General features: G+C 47.0%; 1 protein-coding gene across 31 annotated transcripts in view; it reads right to left on the bottom strand.

Moving 5' to 3' along the window:
• The window catches only part of LOC140477422 (band 4.1-like protein 3), a 297,319-nt gene that overhangs the window by 171,558 nt on the left and 107,400 nt on the right, over positions 1 to 18,361 (bottom strand). For 3 of the 31 annotated variants that reach the window (XM_072571284.1, XM_072571307.1, XM_072571313.1), the window contains exon 1: positions 8,751 to 8,912. The exons of 23 other annotated variants lie outside the window; for them this stretch is intronic. The gene's annotated coding sequence lies outside the window, so the exon portion shown is untranslated. Of the gene's footprint in view, positions 1 to 7,296; positions 7,423 to 7,953; positions 8,148 to 8,398; positions 8,527 to 8,750; positions 8,913 to 18,361 lie in introns of those variants that run through there. 5 more of the 31 variants (XM_072571286.1, XM_072571285.1, XM_072571289.1 and 2 more) reach the window with 5 other exon arrangements.

Below are 18,361 nucleotides of genomic sequence, written 5' to 3'. Positions count from 1 at the left end.
ATGATTCCTACCTGCTACCTTCTCTGAAATCTCTCAATATTGTTTCGTCCTGGATTGGAGACCTTCATGTATGCATCTGTTTCTGAATTTAACTTTTTGCCAACGAGAGTCTTTATGGGGATGTTATTATATTGGATCAGTTAATTAGTAATGGCTACTGTATCTATTATTCAGTTAAGTTTTCCAATAGTTAAGTTCTTCTGAACTGGTCTTCTTTTTGTTTGTATTTTAACCGCAGTGTTTAAATAAATTGCCCTCTGCTTAATGTCAAGTAGTTTGGCCAGTCACATCACATCTAGCTTCAAAATAAGAAAGACTTATAGGGTCTAGGGTCTAGTCTGGTCCACAACAGGTCACCCTGTATTATGCAATCATTTGGCATATCAAATTGTACCATCTTTTCCTGCTGTTCTGGGTGGGTAAAATATGCCACAAGATAATATATGTCCAAGTCCTGAACAGTCAAATAAAATATAAGACAAAACATACCAGCTGTTAACTTATATAGCAACAAACCCATTAAGCAAGTCTATATCTGTCTTAGAAATCAAACACATATAGAAATCACACTCTTATATTATGGATCAAATGGACAGTTGGCAGTAAAAATGATAATAATTACAACTAAGAAAATATCAACTGCATGTCGTTGTCTGCACAAGTTACTTGTACAACATATCTATAATTTTAAAGTCAGCAGCTGATTTTTGTTTGTGAATATCGGTCTTCCTGTCCAAGTCTTTCCCACTTTAAAAGGAAGGCATTCTATTACCAGCTTTCTGTCACTTCACCATTCTGGTAGACCTATGTTGACAGAAATGTGCTCTGTCCTCTCATCTTGGAAGATGCACCAAACCTATCCACCTCTTCCATGAGGTGACTCATTGTGACAGCACTGCTTGTTCAGTTTGTTGGAGGAGCCAGTGCATTTTAAATGTGGCCCGCTACCGTTCGTCCCACATGGCAGAAAAAAAGGTCCAACTGCATACCCCAGGTTTCTCTTTCTCTTACCCACTGTTCAGAGTGAAATCATCTCAAAATTCTACTACTGCAGTCTCCAAGCCATCTTTGTAAAATCCCAATCTCGAACTCCTTGACCAATAACATTAGCAGCCTACATGGTCCAGGTGAGTACTGGGTCAGACAGGTTTCTGTATTGGAGGCTTTTGTCCCAATAAACTTTCCTATTCCTTGACGACTGAATCACTTACCAAGCATCCATGGTGTATTCCATTTGCTTGTGTTCTACCCAGAGTGTGTGTCTCTTTCCCGGTCTCTGGTTAGAAGTACCTTTACTCTTCTTGCCATTTCAAGTAGGAACTACCACTCTTCCTGTTTCCTACCATTGCAAAAGAACATCTCTGATGTTGTTCACATCTGAATTCAAGACTCCTATCACCAACTTCTAATAAGTTTCCACCCACAGACCCTCTTTCTTATCTACTGACTTCTTTCCTACACCAAAGCCTTGCTCATTCTTTGACCTCTTCCATCCAGTACCACGAACTGCTGCTTGACTAATTAACTGTTGATAGCTATTCTGCCACAAAGACCATTTTTGAGTATACCAGACCAGGACTTGAAGCTCCTGAAATCATTTATGCCTTAAACAGGGCGTATCAATTTCTACCTTGTTGTTTATTCAAGCTCACTTCACTTTGTTTACTCTTCCCTGACTTCCTTTTGCAACTTCCACACAGCTTCATCTCTTTATCCCTTTGTTTCGCTGGGAAAGAAAGCATGCCTCCCTAATCTCCAAAACCTAAACATTACCATGTGACAAAACTGCTGAAAGAGGCAGAGGAAATAGGTCAACTATGAAATCATTGATCACAGAAATGCACAAAAAAAAAAGTGAAGACGTGCTCTTGTGAGAAATGATTTGGAGGATTGTGCAACCATGCCTGAGCCCACATCAGCCTGAGAGAAAGAACTGGGTCAAGAAGAATGTTATCAAAGAATATTGATAATGTCTGCTGGTTCATATTTAATTTTCTGAGTTCAGTCAAATGCTAAAAGTGCTGATGCTGAGACCAAATAAATTAAATAAACATTAAACTATTCACTAACAGTCAGTTAGCCATTAAAATAAATTCTCTGACACATTCTCTTCTCTATTAAATGTGAATGACTTCCACCATGGACCACAACAAATGATGAATTTTGTTCGGCCATATTGGCTTTTTTTCTTCAGTGCAATTCACCTGAAATCAACTAAACAATCACAGATGATGAAGGAATTTCCAACTCAAATTGCACCCAGCGGTAAGAGACTTTTTTTTTTTGCAAATTGTACAAGAAGCTGGCTCTGTTCACTGAAGCGGCCAAGCCAACAGACTGAATTAATTATCATTCAGAATTTCCATCAACTGCACTCATTTGTGGGTTTTTTGGGAAGGTCTTTGAAGCTTTCTTTTGCTGTGGGGACATGAATGGTACATTTCAACAGCCTCCAATTTTTATAAAAAAACCTAGTTACACTGGGGTACAGTAATTAACAAAAACTATACAGAGCTGTTTGCTAAAGTCATTTTCAGTTTTTAAAATCTAGTTACTCACAGGTGGACTACACACTAACTAAAAATGCTTAACTGTTGAGAAAAACTCATTTTCTGCTTTTTCCCCATAAACTGAGCCTCTTAACTATATCCAGTTTTATTTTGAATTCAATTTTTCTAAGCCTTTAAATACTGCTTGATTATATCACTTATGACAATTTTTACATTTGTTGATATGCAAATGAGTTTGAACAGAAACTTGAGCAACAACATATTTCTGAAAATTAGTACAACGTGGGTTTGATTTGGCAATTGTGTCCAAGTCGACATTATTGGTCAATCATTTCACATGGATATGAATACAGCCAAAATTAACCTCTAAATATGAGATGAGTCAGCAGTCTCTTGTAAATCTCAGCAGTTTTAAAACATTTCTAATGACTTCAATGAAAAGAGATGTAAAACAGGCTTCCCACCCACTGCCATCCATTTTAAACCATCACAAGTATACCCTTTAGTACTTATCTCCTTCTTACAAACCAGATCCCTCTCTTTGGGATATATTTTGCAGTAAGCCCTTCCACTGAAATTTTACTGGCAACTGCTGAATACACTATAAATGCCATCTTCCATTACTGAGAATATACAGAAGAAAGCAACGTGAACTAATCAAACAGACTCAGTAAAGAATAATCATGCAGGTTGATAGCTTCAAAGAATTGTACCAACATTAGACTCCATAGTTATTTGGCAACCTCACATTAAGCACTTTCAGCAACATTGCTGATACAATGATTCCGCTTCCTGCCATGTTTCAGATCGTTGTCTTAAACACCCACTTCACTTATACTCCCACCTCCCTGAAATTTCCAAATGTATCAATCCCTAGTAAACAAGCTAAAAATAGAAAATAATGTCAATCCAAAAATCTTCCCACTGAAGCATCGGGCGCATAAAATCCGAGATTGATGTTGCTTTATGGCATCCCACCACACAAGTAATTTTAAAGGCCTCATTCATATGGAGGTTGTCAATTGCCCACCCAAATCCACTATCTGACCGGTAACCACCTGGAGAAACAAACAGTCCTGGTGAGTCAGACAAACAGAATCGGACAGGGACCAGAAATGACTTGGCTGCAGCAAAACCTGTGGCAGAATTGCCCAAGAAATCTCGCGTGATCGGTCTCAAAATTGGGTGCAACTCGCTGCATCTTTTAACTCAGTTCCAGGTAACAAGGCAAGATTCTCCCAGGGTGTGGGGAATTGCCTATTAAATGCTTAATAATGACCTTATTATCTGCACATCTCAATTGATTAATACACAGCTTCTCATCCTACTGCCCACTGTGAACAAACTGAACGCGAAGAATTCTTGACATGTAAGTCAGTGTGGGTATCAGGGGACTTCAGCTTGCTGCTTACTCCAAAAGACCTCCAGGCACCAACATCTCAGGGAATGCTCCATGGGAACCAGCCACATGTATCCCACATCCACTAGCAACCCACACGTGCCAGCCTTTAAGAACCCTCACGACAGATCTCCAATCCACTTACAGTACAATCCTGCATCTCAAGGCTAAGCGGTAACTATCACTGTAATGCTGCAGCAATGGCACGGTGCTCATGGACCATACCAAGCTCCAGCCCGATGCTGTCTGCTTGCCGTCACAGCGCTCCCTCACTTTGAGCAGAATTGGAAGCTCATAATATTGCTGCCTTGCCTTTGATGCTTTGCCCCTCGGTCAAATACCAGTGTCACAGTCCAACTGAACTGCCATGCTCTTTACCACAAATCCAGGAAGCTTGGCGTAGATATCAGCAGTCCTCATTCAAATCAAGGAGGATAAACTTCAGGCAAAAGGTCTCAGAACAATAACTCCGGCAGCCTGCAACACCAGTCCAGGGGCTTGGACATAGCCTGCTGTTCATGGTGGTCAGAATCCTCTCCATGTGACAGGCTGAATGTCAGGCAGCCCAGCATCTTGACTATTTCTGCCTGATTGTGGCTATTTTTCTTCAGCAATGAGAAAGAAGCAAGGAAGGGAGTTGGAAGTGGGTGGCACAGCTGTTAATTTTGGTGCTGAGGAGAAGGGAATAAGCAGCACAGAGCACATGCAGGGTTAGGGGTATCGAATGTTGGGATCAATGAGTGCAAGTGAGAGAAAAAGCTGCAGGCAATTGTGAGTGAATAGAGCATGAGCATTCGTAAGAGATGGGTAAAATGGCAGAGAAGTAGCGGGTGTCAGAGGATGGCAGAGTGGAGCAGGTCACTGAACTTCCTCCTAGAGTGCTGTGCATTTCTCCAGCCACCTGAGTTTGCCAACCTTGGCACTAGCTGGCATCCTGGATTTTTGCAAAGGGCCTGTTCTGGTACACAGGTTCCTCTTTAAAAACTGGGAGAAGGTGAGGACTGCAGATGCTGGAGATCAGAGTCAAAAAGTATGGTGCTGGAAAAGCACAGCCGGTCAGGCAGCATCCGAGGAGCAGGAGAGTAAATGTTTTGAGCATAAGCTCTTCATCAGGAATCAGGAATCAGGAATCAGGAATCCTGATGAAGGGCTTATGCTCAAAACGCCGACCCTCCTGCTCCTTGGATGCTGCCTGACTGGTTCTGATTTTCCAGCGCCACACTTTTTGACTCCTCTTTAAAAAACAGTAACTGCACCAAGAATGTCGATCACTTCTGGGATATCCCACAGCAGCGAGTTCTTCTGGAAAAGGTGCATGCTGAGACAGGGGCTGGAATTGGGAAAGAGGGACCCTGTAGGAGCAGGGTAGGTAGCCAAATGACACAACCTTGTTAAAATCCAACAAGAGATCTCACTCGACTTCTTAATGAGAAACCCTCCAACATGCTGAAATTGCAGTCGTCTAGACTTGCACATTTACAGCACACTTTTGTTTTCCAATGGTGTCTCACATTCTCTTTGAAAACAGATTAAAATCCAATCTCACAGGAAGGGAGCAGGGTCCCAAGGGCTTTATCACACTCCATTTAATTTACACCCTTCCCCCCCCATCCAGGCTGAATTTCCTGCGGTAGGGTTAAAATGCCCACTAAAGACTGACACTGCTCCGTCAACATCTGTTCAAGGCTTAGATCTCAGCAACGACCAATCACTGCACGCTAAGTACTTTAATCGGCTGAATACATCTGTCAAGGGTATTGGATCTGAATTCTGGCGACAAAGTGAGGACACGACTGGAGGGAATGTTATTTGATGCTAGAAGCTGAACAGCTGTGTGTGAAAAGAAGAGAAAATTGTTGTCTCAAAAAACAAAATCGCCAACCACTTTCAAAATGCAAATTCAGTGTTTCTTTGTATAGCCAGTTCTGTGAATCTATAGTATATTGCCTGCAAATGAGGAACATCAATAATTACACCTGAAAAAGTGAAACCAATCTTCTACCAGAATGTCTGCTTGAAATAAATTTGAATCAGGTCAAGAAACAAACAGTTCCTTGTGAGACTTAATAGTGCATGCAAGAATAATTTCAATGTTCAAAACAATACGACTGCTTTAAGGCAGGAGTATAATGTAATGCTTTTATTTTGTTCATCCAGTTAGATAAAAGTGCAGTCTCCAAGCTCTTCAACATTAATGATTATCTCCAAAAATAATTAAATATCAAAGCAACACGATCCACCTAAAGTATGAAATATTTGTTTTGTATCATGATTCTCCCAGTTTCATCCACAATTTTACACAGTTTAAATCAGATATCAAAACATCTAATATATGTTTCCGAAACTATCAAAATTTTGTTTATATACTAGTCACGTGGAATGTTTATATACTAGTCACGTGGAATGTTTAAAATTAGCTACGGTATTAGACAGCCACTTACTACTTTTAACATGTCTGTAGCCAAACTGATTTGACTTATGTAAAAGAATAGCCCAAGATTCATTCCATTTCTATTGCAGAAAACGAAAACTGGGCATGGGAGTATGTAAATTGGATCATTTTTATTAAATAGGCAAATGCACCTGTGAATAACGTACAGTAACTAACACAAGGAAATGCTCCAGTCTGAATCTTTCATGCCCTTCAGATAGAATATCTTTCAGAACAATGAGTAACCAGGTCAAGGAAGACATCGTGCCAGAAGTTATGTTGCCTCTGGTGGATTCACTTATGGCTGCTGCTTTACTTCTGTCTATAGCAGTGTAATATTCACAATTATTTGTCAAGAAAAAAAAAGATGAAAACAGAAAATATTCCAAGGGAGCTCAATCTAAATGAATACACCAGGAACTGAAGCTGTCGCTGTATAGGCATTATCCTTAAGTGAAATTTCAAGGTCAGGCAATTCACATAAAAACAAAATGCAAAAAAAAACACACAAACAATTCTTCCATAGCACTATCCCTAATAAATGTTCACATTGAAAGCATTTGAAATATTATATTGGCCAAACAAAAGCAGTGTGTATTTTCCCTCAAAATAATTGCCAAGTACAGATTTAGTCCTGAAATCCTTCTTTGCAACGGAGTATATGAATACATTCAAGATTGGTCTTCTGGCAATTTTACCCCCAGATCTTTTCAGTTTATGCTGCAGTTAAATAATTATCTAGATTCCATTGTAATCATATAGAAAAATTAAGCTTGGATTTCCAGGAGTAGATTTAAATTCAATAAATAGTGGCATCATCAATGAAATCAAATCTCATTGTACAAATTTTCCTATCTTAAACTGAAGATGCCAACAGATAATTAGAGTGAAAATTCAGCATCCATAATGTTTTAAACAGTCTATAAATTCAAGAAATGTAACTTACTGTAACTTACAGTTAGCATGTCTACTTACAGCCACATCATCTTTCAACAGACCTGGTAGTTCTCTGATACATTAGGTATATGAACAGCAGGCATTCTCATGGACAGCAAGAGCACTTCAGACTATGAAATGCAACCTTCCTCGGAAATATGAAGCAATTTTACCCCCAGATCTTTTCAGTTTATGCTGCAGTTAAATAATTATCTAGATTCCATTGTAATCATATAGAAAAATTAAGCTTGGATTTCCAGGAGTAGATTTAAATTCAATAAATAGTGGCATCATCAATGAAATCAAATCTCATTGTACAAATTTTCCTATCTTAAACTGAAGATGCCAACAGATAATTAGAGTGAAAATTCAGCATCCATAATGTTTTAAACAGTCTATAAATTCAAGAAATGTAACTTACTGTAACTTACAGTTAGCATGTCTACTTACAGCCACATCATCTTTCAACAGACCTGGTAGTTCTCTGATACATTAGGTATATGAACAGCAGGCATTCTCATGGACAGCAAGAGCACTTCAGACTATGAAATGCAACCTTCCTCGGAAATATGAAGCAGAACCAAAGTTGAAATGTGATGCAAGTTTCCAAAGATGGATTCCCGGCCACTTTCAAGAAAAGGTTTCTCCTGATGGCTACCATATGTTGTGAAACTTACCAGCGAGAGGAAGTGAGAGGTGAAAATCAGCCTTCCCTTGCCTGCTACGGGAAATAGAGTGAGAGGTGGTGGTGGCAGGAGCCTGTATAGTTTACGATGCGGCCCGGAGTGTGTTGTCACTGCAGCGGGCTACAAACTGCCATTGACTCCACACCACACCCACCGCATTGCAGAACTGCTGGCAACCGGGAAACAATCAAACCTGCAACTCATCTGACTGACCGAAAAGAAACGAATCACGCCAAGGGATCTCCCCCCCCCCCTTTCTTTTTAACTAAAACTGTGCAGTAACACATAGACAAATCTGCAGTCAGACACAAAATGCTACACACTACGTCTGAAGAAAAAAATTGATAAACCACGGGAACAAGCAATTAGGGTTGACGACACAAACACATCGTTGTATTTATTTTTAAACAGCCTATTTGCAATTTCAATTCCTTACTCTATTGAATCCATGCACTTCCAATGGCAGTGGCTCTAAAGGTGGGATAGCCGACGCTGGGTTAGCTCGGGGGGTGGGGTGAACCAAGGGCAGTGTGTTGGTTTATTTGTCCCCAGTCCCACTGCTACAGAAAGCGACCTGCAGAGACACAAACACAGACACAGTGTCTCCAGAGCAGAGAGAGAGAGCCCTTGTACAGCTCAGCATCGCCACTGAATGCCCACATCTTACCGAGTGAAAGAAAGAGCTGTCAGGGCCAAGGGACAGGGGAATAGGAGATAGGGACACTCTCTGAGATAGGGCGCCCACGGCAAGGGGCAGAAAGCGGCAGCGGCGGTGGTTCAGTCATTACCTTGAGCGTCTCCCTCCCCAGCGGAGCGGAGCGGAGCGGGGCTGAGCCCGGGGACCAGCAGCTCCCCTCTCCCTGGCTCCGAGCGGCTTCTAGCGGCCGGCAATGTCGCCAAAAACAACAATCACATCGCCCACCCTCCCTCCTGGTGCTCTCCACTCCTCCTTCTCCTCAACTCTCCCCTCCCCTACTCCCACTCCCCCTACTCCTGTCCCCACACCCGCCCTCCCCTTCCATCCACCCTCCCACCCCTACCCCTCTCTTCTCTTCCCTTCCCCCACCACCCCCCGCACGTCCCCCAACCCCCTCTCTTCCTCCCCCTACCCCCACCCCCACCCCCACCCCCCTCTTCCCCCACCCCCACCCCCCTCTTCCCCCACCCCCACCCCCACCCCCCTCTTCCCCCACCCCCCCTCTTCCCTCACCCCACCCCCCTCTTCCCTTCTCCCTCCCCCCCCCCCCCCCCCTCCCCTCCCCCCCCCCCTCCCCTCCCCCCTCTCCCCCACCCCCCCTCTTCCCCACCCCCCCTCTTCCCTCACCCCACCCCCCTCTTCCCTTCTCCCTCCCCCCCCCCCCCTCCCCTCCCCCCCCCCCTCCCCCCCCCCCCCCCCCTCCCCCCCTCCCTCCCTCCCCTCCCTCCCTCCCACCCCTCCCTCCCACCCTCCCTCCCTCCCTCCCTCCCTCCCTCCTTCCCTCCCTCCCTCCCTCCCTCCCTCTTCCTCCCTCCCTCCCTCCCTCTTCCCTCCCTCCCTCCCTCTTCCCTCCCTCCCTCCTCTTCCCTCCCTCCCTCTTCCCTCCCTCCCTCTTCCCTCCCTCCCTCTTCCCTCCCTCTTCCTTCCCTCCCTCTCCCCCCCCCCCCTCCCTCTCCCCCCCTCTCCCCCCCCCCCTCCCTCTCCCCCCCCTCCCCCCCCCTCTCCCTCCCTCCCCCTCCCTCCCCCCCCCCCCTCTCCCCCCTCCCCCCCCCCCTCTCCCTCCCTCTTCCCCCCTCTCCCCCCTTCCTCTTCCCCCCTCTCCCTCCCTCTCCCCCCTTCCTCTTCCCCCCCCTCCCTCCCTTCCTCTTCCCCCCTCTCCCCCCCTTCCTCTTCCCCCCCCTCCCCCCCTCCCTCCTCCCCCCCCCCACTCCTCCCCCCCCCCTCCCTCCTCCTCCCTCCCTCCCCCCCTCCCTCCCCCCCTCCCTCCCTCCCTCCCTCCCCCCCTCCCTCCCCCCCTCCCTCCCTCCCTCCCTCCCTCCCTCTTCCCTCCCTCCCTCCCCTCTTCCCTCTTCCCCCCCCTCCCCCCCTCCCTCCTCCCTCCTCCTCCCTCCCTCCTCCCCCCCTCCCTCCCTCCCTCCCTCCCTCCCTCCCTCCCTCTTCCCTCCCTCTTCCCCCCCTCTTCCCTCCCTCTTCCCCCCCTCTTCCCTCCCTCTTCCCCCCCCTTCCTCTCCCCCCCTCTTCCTCTCCCCCCCTCTTCCCTCCCTCTTCCCCCCCCTTCCTCTCCCCCCCTCTTCCTCTCCCCCTCCCTCCCTCTTCCTCCCCCCTCCCTCCCTCCCTCTTCCCCCCTCTCCCTCCCTCCCTCTTCCCCCCTCTCCCTCCCTCCCTCTTCCCCCCCCTCCCTCCCTCCCTCTCTCTTCCCCCCCCCCTCCCTCCCTCTCTCTTCCCCCCCCCCCCCCTCCCTCTCTCTTCCCCCCCCCCCTCCCTCCCTCCCTCTTCCCCCCCCCCCCCTCCCTCTTCCCCCCCCCCCTCCCTCCCTCCCTCTTCCCCCCCCCTCCCTCCCTCCCTCCCTCTTCCCCCCCCCCTCCCCCCCTCCCTCCCTCTTCTCCTCCCCCCCCCTCCCTCCCTCTTCCCCCCCCCCCTCCCTCCCTCTTCCCCCCCCTCCCTCCCTCCCTCTTCCCCCCCCCCCCCCTCCCTCCCTCTTCCCCCCCCCCCCTCCCTCCCTCCCTCTTCCCCCCCCCCCCTCCCTCCCTCCCTCTTCCCCCCCCCCCCCCTCCCTCCCTCCCTCTTCCCCCCCCCCCCCCCTCCCTCCCTCCCTCTTCCCCCCCCCCCCCCTCCCTCTTCTCTTCCCCCCCCCCCCCTCCCTCCCTCCCTCTTCCCCCCCCCCCCCCCTCCCTCTTCCCCCCCCCCCCCCTCCCTCTTCCCCCCCCCCCCTCCCTCCCTCTTCTCTTCCCCCCCCCCCTCCCTCCCTCTTCCTCTTCCCCCCTCCCTCTTCCTCTTCCCCCCTCCCTTCCTCTTCCCCCCTCCCTTCCTCTTCCCCCCTCCCTTCCTCTTCCCCCCTCCCTTCCTCTTCCCCCCTCCCTTCCTCTTCCCCCCTCCCTTCCTCTTCCCCCCTCCCTTCCTCTTCCCCCCTCCCTTCCTCTTCCCCCCTCCCTTCCTCTTCCCCCCTCCCTTCCTCTTCCTCTTCCCCCCTCCCTTCCTCTTCCCCCCTCCCTTCCTCTTCCCCCTCCCTTCCTCTTCCCCCCTCCCTTCCTCTTCCCCCCTCCCTCCCTCTTCCCCCCCTCCCTCCCTCTTCCCCCCCCCCCTCCCTCTTCCCCCCCCCCCCTCCTCCCTCCCTCCCTCTTCCCCCCCCCCCCTCCTCCCTCCCTCCCTCTTCCCCCCCCTCCCTCCCCCCCCTGGAGTTGGGAGGGATAAGGGCAGGTGGGACTAGATTGGGTTGGGATATCTGGTCGGTATGGACGGGTTGGACTGAAGGGTCTGTTTCCATGCTGTACATCTCTATGACTCAATCCTCTCCTCTCCCCTTCCCTCCACCCAAGTGAGGGGGGTTTGGGGGTGAGGGGTGAGTGGGGTTTGGGGGTGAGGGGTGAGTGGGGTTTGGGGGTGGCTGGCTGTGACTATGGTGGGGTGGGTTTGGGGGCAGGTGGGTGTGTAGGAGGGGACAAGAGGGACGGTCACTTGTTTATTTGCAGTGCAGCGTTATCCTGTCGGACGAAAGGGTTGGAGAACAGGCAGGAGATGGTAGATGGTGGATAGTGGAGGAGGAGGAGGAGATGAGTTAGGGTGGGGGGAGCGTGTTGGAGCGCGTCTGCACCGAATAAAAGCTGCCCCCGCCAATGGGGCCAAATGGGTGCCCTGGGAGTTGCGAGATCTGGCAGTCTCTCTTACTCACTGCAGTATAATTAGGAACAGACTGCTTGAAGTACAGTATTACATAGAGAGGGACTTCACTGCACACTCTGATGATGCATGTCCATTCTCAACAAGTCTTTCCTGTTCTGCTCCTGATTCTGCCAACGTAGGACTTGAAACAAAACTAGACATGCATTTTAGTCCGCACTAATTATTTATCGGGCAGGATCAGAGAAGAATAGCTGTTCTGGTTTTTATGCTTAATATTGCACTGTATAATAATGTATCTTCAGAACAACTTTCCAGAAATGTTGAAATAATGTAACAAATAAGATCTGTATTCTGAACCGCAGTTATTGTTGAACATCTGAAATCTAGAATAAACCAAAGAACCTCCGCGGGTCTGGCAGCATCTGAGGAGAGAAGGTAGAGTTGATGTTTCCATTCCAGTGGTCCTTCAGTCATGAACGGTTCTGAACAAAAGCCCGAAACGTTAACCCTGCTTTCTCTCCCCATAGACACGGCCAGACCTGCTGAGTTTCTCCAGCAATTTCAGTTTTTGTTTCAGAAATCTCGGGCTGGGCTGGAGTCTCTGGAAGACCAAAGCGGAGGTAGACACTCGCACATCAAGTCGCTTGGTTTAAATCCCTCAAGTTGCTGGGTCTGGCACAATTTAGCTGCAAACACCTTCGCGCTACATGAGAGGTCGGTCTGAGGTCGTGCATCCTTGCAAGAGGATTCGCAGTAAGGTTAAAATCAACGAGGTAAAAACAATGACTGCAGATGCTGGAAACCAGATTCTGGATTAGTGGTGCTGGAAGAGCACAGCAGTTCAGGCAGAATCCAAGGAGCTTCGAAATCGACGTTTCGGGCAAAAGCCCTTCATCAGGAATAAAGCAGTGAGCCTGAAGCATGGAGAGATAAGCTGGGTGGGGGTGGGGGTGGGGAGAAAGTAGCATAGAGTACAATGGGTGAGTAGGTGAGTGGGGGAGGGGATAAAGGTGATAGGTCAAGGAGGAGATGGTGGAGTGGATAGGCGGAAAAGAAGATAGGCAGGTAGGACAAGTTATGGGGACGGTTACTGAGCTGGAAGTTTGGAACTAGGGTGAGGTGGGGGAAGGGGAAATGAGGAAACTGTTGAAGTCCACATTGATGCCCTGGGGTTGAAGTGTTCCGAGGCTGAAGATGAGACGTTCTTCCTCCAGGCGTCTGGCGGTGAAGGATGCCCAGGACCTGCATGTCCTCGGCAGAGTGGGAGGGGGAGTTGAAATGTTGGGCCACGGGGTGGCGTGGTTGATTGGTGCGGGTGTCCCGGAGTTGTTCCCTAAAGCGCTCTGCTGGGAGGCGCCCAGTCTCCCCACTGTAGAGGAGACCACATCGGGAGCAACGGATACAATAAATGATATTAGTGGATGTGCAAGTAAAACTTTGATGGATGTGGAAGGCCTTGGATAGAGGTGAGGGAGGAGGTGAGGGCGCAGGTTTTACAGTTCCTGCGGTGGCAGGGGAAAGTGTCAGGATTGGAGGGTGGGTTGTAGGGGGGGCGTGGACCTGACCAGGTAGTTGCGGAGGGAACGGTCTTTGCGGAAGGCGGAAAGAGGTGGGGAGGGAAGTCTCGCACCGAACAGGATGGAGACCGGAGTTCCGCTTGCTGAACTGACAGTGCTATCACCCCCCACTCACGGCACATTGCTGCCTCCACAGCATGAGAGAGTCGAGGGGGGAAAACAACCTCAGAAATTCACCGGAAAAAAAGTGTTGAAAGTAACTTACTTTCATAGTGAAACGAGGAAGATATTCTGTTTTACTTTCATGAATTTCTGTATGATACACCCTTTGAGTGCAGATGCACCTTAGCTGTAAAGTGTTTCAGGTAGCATAGCACATGATTATAGAAACTCTAACATTCGACACAGAGGTCTTTACATCCATGAATACCTTTGTGCTCCTGCATAATCTGATGGGGTTCCTATCTCAGGCACGCTGCTCTGGAAAACCTCAGGCAAAGATTATGTACTTAAAGCGTGTTGGAGACTGTAAACAAGTTCCATCAGTCAGCTGCTTTGGGTGATTCTAAGCAGTATTTAAGGGAGTCACTCAAGCATGTTGAATGTCAATGTGTCGCACAGCGACTTGCAAGTGAGGAATTAGTACCAGAAAACATCATTCTCTGGGGCAAAAAAAAACTGCAGGCTACAAAGAGTAAAAGATTAATTTCTGTGCTTAAACTCTCCCTCTATCTCCCTCCACCCCACATAATAACTTCGTTCACATTGCTTCCTGATAGTTCAAACTAACATCAGCTGGATAAGGGATAAAAATCAACAAGGTCACCTCAAATCAGATTTTTAAAAATTCACTTGTGGGATGTGGGAGTCTCTTGCTGGCCAGCATTTATTGCTGATCATTGGCTTTTGAACAGAATGGCTTGCTGAGTCATTTCAGAGGGTAGTTGAGAGTGAACCACTTCACTGTTATTCTGGAGTCACATATAGGTGAGGATGGCAGATTTCCTTCCCTTAAGGACATTAGTGAACCAGATGGGGTATTTTTCCCCAACAATCCAGATTATTATTGAATTTGTATTGATCGGATTAAATTCCCTACAATGTGGAAACAGGTCCTTCAGCCCAACAAGTCCACACTGACCCTCCAGAGAGTAACCCACCCAGACACATTTCCCTCTGAGTAAATAACCTAACACTGTGGGCAATTTAGCGTGGCCAATTCACCTAACCTACACATCTTTGTGATTGTGAGAGGAAACCAGAGCACCCAGAGGAAATCCATACAGACAGAGGGAGGCCCAACCAGTCCACACCGACCCTTCGAAGAGTAACCCACCCACTCCCACCTCCATTCGACTAACACACCTAACACTGTGGGCAATTTAGTATGGTCAATTCACCTGACCTGTACATCTTTGGACTGTGGGAGGAAACCTATGCAGACACAGGAAGAATGTGCAAACAGACAGTACCCCAAGGCTGGAATCGAACCTGGGACCCTAGTGCTGTGAGGTAGAAGTGCTAGCCACCGTGCCACCCATTGGGAGTATCTCTCCCAGCAAGGATTCTAGGAAATATCCTCTCAGCAGACATCAAATTGGTTCCATAGTCCGCAAGGAAGAACCTGGAAGAGGTCATTAGTTAAGTAAAAATCTTACGAGTTGAGATAGGGTGAAATTTCGATGAACTTGAGATTTTACAATAGATGGTGTTAGGACACAGTTTGAAACTTTGTTTGGATTTGTGTGGCAACATAATTTTTTTAAGTATTAGCTCATTTTTGGTTATCTTTCATTTGGGTGCTAAACCTACATGCTATTGTTAAAGGGCATATGCAGCCTCATGTGAATACGGTTGTGACAAAACACCATATTAATATTAAAGACATAATTTCACTTTGGTATCTAATTTGTCCAAAAGTAACAATACAGAATTGGAAAGGCTCAAGACTCAGTAAGGTAAGGCTTTTGTTTTCTCTTTATCTTCCTTTTCATATATTTAAGTGCATTGTTTGGTTTAGTTAGTTCATGTAAAGGTGAGCTTACAATGGCAAGGGACCTCAAAATTAGGTAGGAGCTGGGAAATGTGGATTGGACACAACGATTTGAAGGGAAGTCCACATTTGAGATGTGGGAGGCTTTCAAAGATAGGTTAAAGATAGGCATGTCCCGTTGAAGGCAAAGGATAGAAAGGGCAAGATTCGTGAACCATGGATGACAGGAGAAATTGTATTGTTAGCCAAGAGGAAAAGGGAAGTGTACATAAGGTCCAGGCAGCTAAGAACACAACAGGCCCTGGAGGAATATCGCAAGAGTAGGACAAGTTTTAAACAAGGAATCAAGCGGGTGAAAAGGGGTCATGAAATAACTTTAGCAAGCAGAATTAAGGAAAATCCCAAAGCATTTTATTCTTATATAAGAAGCAAGCAGGTAACTAGAGAAAGGATTGGTCCACTAAAAGAGAATGAAGGAAGGCTGTGTGCCGAACCTGAGAGAATGAGTGAGATTCTGAATGATTACTTTGCATCAGTGTTCACAGAGGAGAGGAACATGATGAATCTTGAGATTAGAGATAGATGTTTGATTGGTCTGGATCACATTGACATAAGTAAGGAAGATGTGTTGGCTATGCTAGAGGTTATTAAGGTGGACAAATCCCCAGGACCAGATGGGATCTATCCCAGGTTGCTGAGGGAGGTGAGAGAGGAAATAGCTGGGACCCTGACAGATATCTTTGTGGCATCCTTAAATACAGGTGAGGTGCCGGAGGACTGGAGGGTTGCTCATGCTGTCCCCCTGTACAAGAAGGGTAGTAGGGAAATTCTGGGCAACTATAGACCAGTGAGCCTGACGTCAGTGGTGGGGAAGTTGCTGGAGAGTGTACTGAGAGATAGGATCTATTTATATTTAGAAAAGAATTAGCTTATCAGTGATAGGCAACGTGATTTGTGTGGGGGATGTTGTGCCCTACCAACTTAGAGTTCTTTTGAGGAAGTGACCAAGTTGTTAGATGAAGGAAGGGCTGTTGATGTCATATACATGGGCTTTAGTAAGGCATTTGATAAGGTTCCCCATGGTAGACTAATGGAGAAAGTGAAGTCACATGGTGTGCAGGGTGTTCTGGCTAGGTGGATAAAGAACTAGTTGAGCAACAGGAGACAGAGAGTAGTAGTTGAAGGGAGTTTCTCGAAATGGAGAAAGGTGACCAGTGGTGTTACATAGGGGTCAGTGTTAGGGCCACTGTTGTTTGTAATATACATAAATGATCTAGAAGAGGGCACTGTTGGTATGATCAGCAATTTTCAGATGACACAAAGATTGGTGGAGTAGCAGAAAGCATAAGGTAAGGGACTGTCAGAGAGTACAGGAGGATATAGACAGACTGGAGATTGGGCAGAAAAGTGGCAGATGGTTTTCAATACAGACAAATGTGAGGTGATGCATTTAGGCAAGACTAATTCTAGAGCAAATTATACCATGAATGGAAGGGCCTTGGGAAAAGTTGATGGGCAGAGATCTAGGAGTGCAGATCCATTATACCCTGAAGTTTGCTGCACAGGTGGATAGAGGGTCAAGAAGGCATATAGTACGCTTGCCTTCATTGGACGGGGTATTGAGTATAAGAGCTGGCAAGTCATGTTAAAATTGTACAAGACATTGGTTCGGCTGCACTTGGAATATGTGTACAGTTCTGGTTGCCACGTTACCAAAAAGATGTGGATGCTTTGGAGTGGGTGCAGAGAAGGTTTACCAGGATGTTGCCTGGTATGGAAGGTGCTAGGTATGAAGAGAGGTTGAGTAGCTTAGCTTTATTTTCATTAGAAAAATGGAGATTGAGGGGGGACCTGATTGAGGTTTACAAAATCATGAAGGGTATAGACAGGGTGGATACAGACAAGCTTTTTCCCCAGGGTGAAGGATTCAATAACGAGAGGTCATGCTTTCAAGGTGAGAGGTGGAAAGTTTAAGGGGGATACACACGGTAAGTACTCCACACAGATGGTGGTGGGCATTTGGAACACGTTGCCAACAGAGGTGGTAGAGGCAGGCACGGTAAATTCATTTAAGATGTGCCTGGACAGATGCATAAGTGGAGAGCAGGGGGATACAGATGCTTAGGAATTGGGCAACAGGTGTAGACCTGTTGATTTGGATCGGCTCAGGCTTGGAGGGCCGAAGGGCCTATTCCTGGGCTGTAAATTTTCTTTGTTCTTCTTTGTTTTATCTAGTGGTGGTCAGAAGAGAGAGAAGGAATTTCAGTGCTTAAAGTTTCGCCACCTGAATGCATGGCTACCATTAGTAGAGCTATTAAATCAGGGATTCCCAAGGATTTAATTCGCGCAGATGAAGGTTGAATGGCTGGAGATTAAAGATATAGGGAGGAGCAAAGACAAAGAAGCATTCAAACAAGGTGGAAAATCAATGTTGTTTGACCTGTAGCCAATATAGTTTAGCAAGCATGATAGTGATGGACTTATGGAACTGTGAGAGAATTAAGACACGGGCAGTAGAAGTTTGGATAATCTCCATTTAAGGATGATAAAATGTGGGAAGCTTGGCAAATTGCATTGCAACGGTTGAATGTAGAGTTGACAAGAATATGGATGAGAGTTTAAGCAGAAAATGAGCTGAGACAGGAAGGTCTGCAATGTAATGGAAGTAGAAATAGGTTTACAAGGTGGAGCAGATGTGTGGTAAAGCTTACCTTAGGGTCAGTGACCATTTGACATTAACATTGCCAGCTGTCTGCTTTCACCTCAGACCATGACTGCTTCAGCCAATTGCCAGACAAAGGAATAGAGTGGGTACCAGGGCACAGAGTTTGTACTCAGAAGTAGAACCAAGGCCTTTAGTCTTCCAAATATTTCGTTGGAGGAAATTTCTGCTCAGCACATTCTCAGATAGTGAATCAGGAAGTAATGTGTAATATGTAATTTAGAAAGTAGGATAGCAAGAGGAATTAATGACACACTCTTGGTATTATGGAAGCTGTAATAAGATTTTTGAAACATTTATTTCAACCTAATAGGACGACAATGCACAAGTTATGTGCGGTAATTCCAGTA

The sequence above is a fragment of the Chiloscyllium punctatum genome, chromosome 5 (assembly GCF_047496795.1).
Source record: "Chiloscyllium punctatum isolate Juve2018m chromosome 5, sChiPun1.3, whole genome shotgun sequence".
NCBI lineage: Eukaryota > Metazoa > Chordata > Chondrichthyes > Orectolobiformes > Hemiscylliidae > Chiloscyllium > Chiloscyllium punctatum.
Note: the sequence above shows the minus strand (reverse complement) of the source record. Positions and strands in the feature narration are given on the sequence as shown.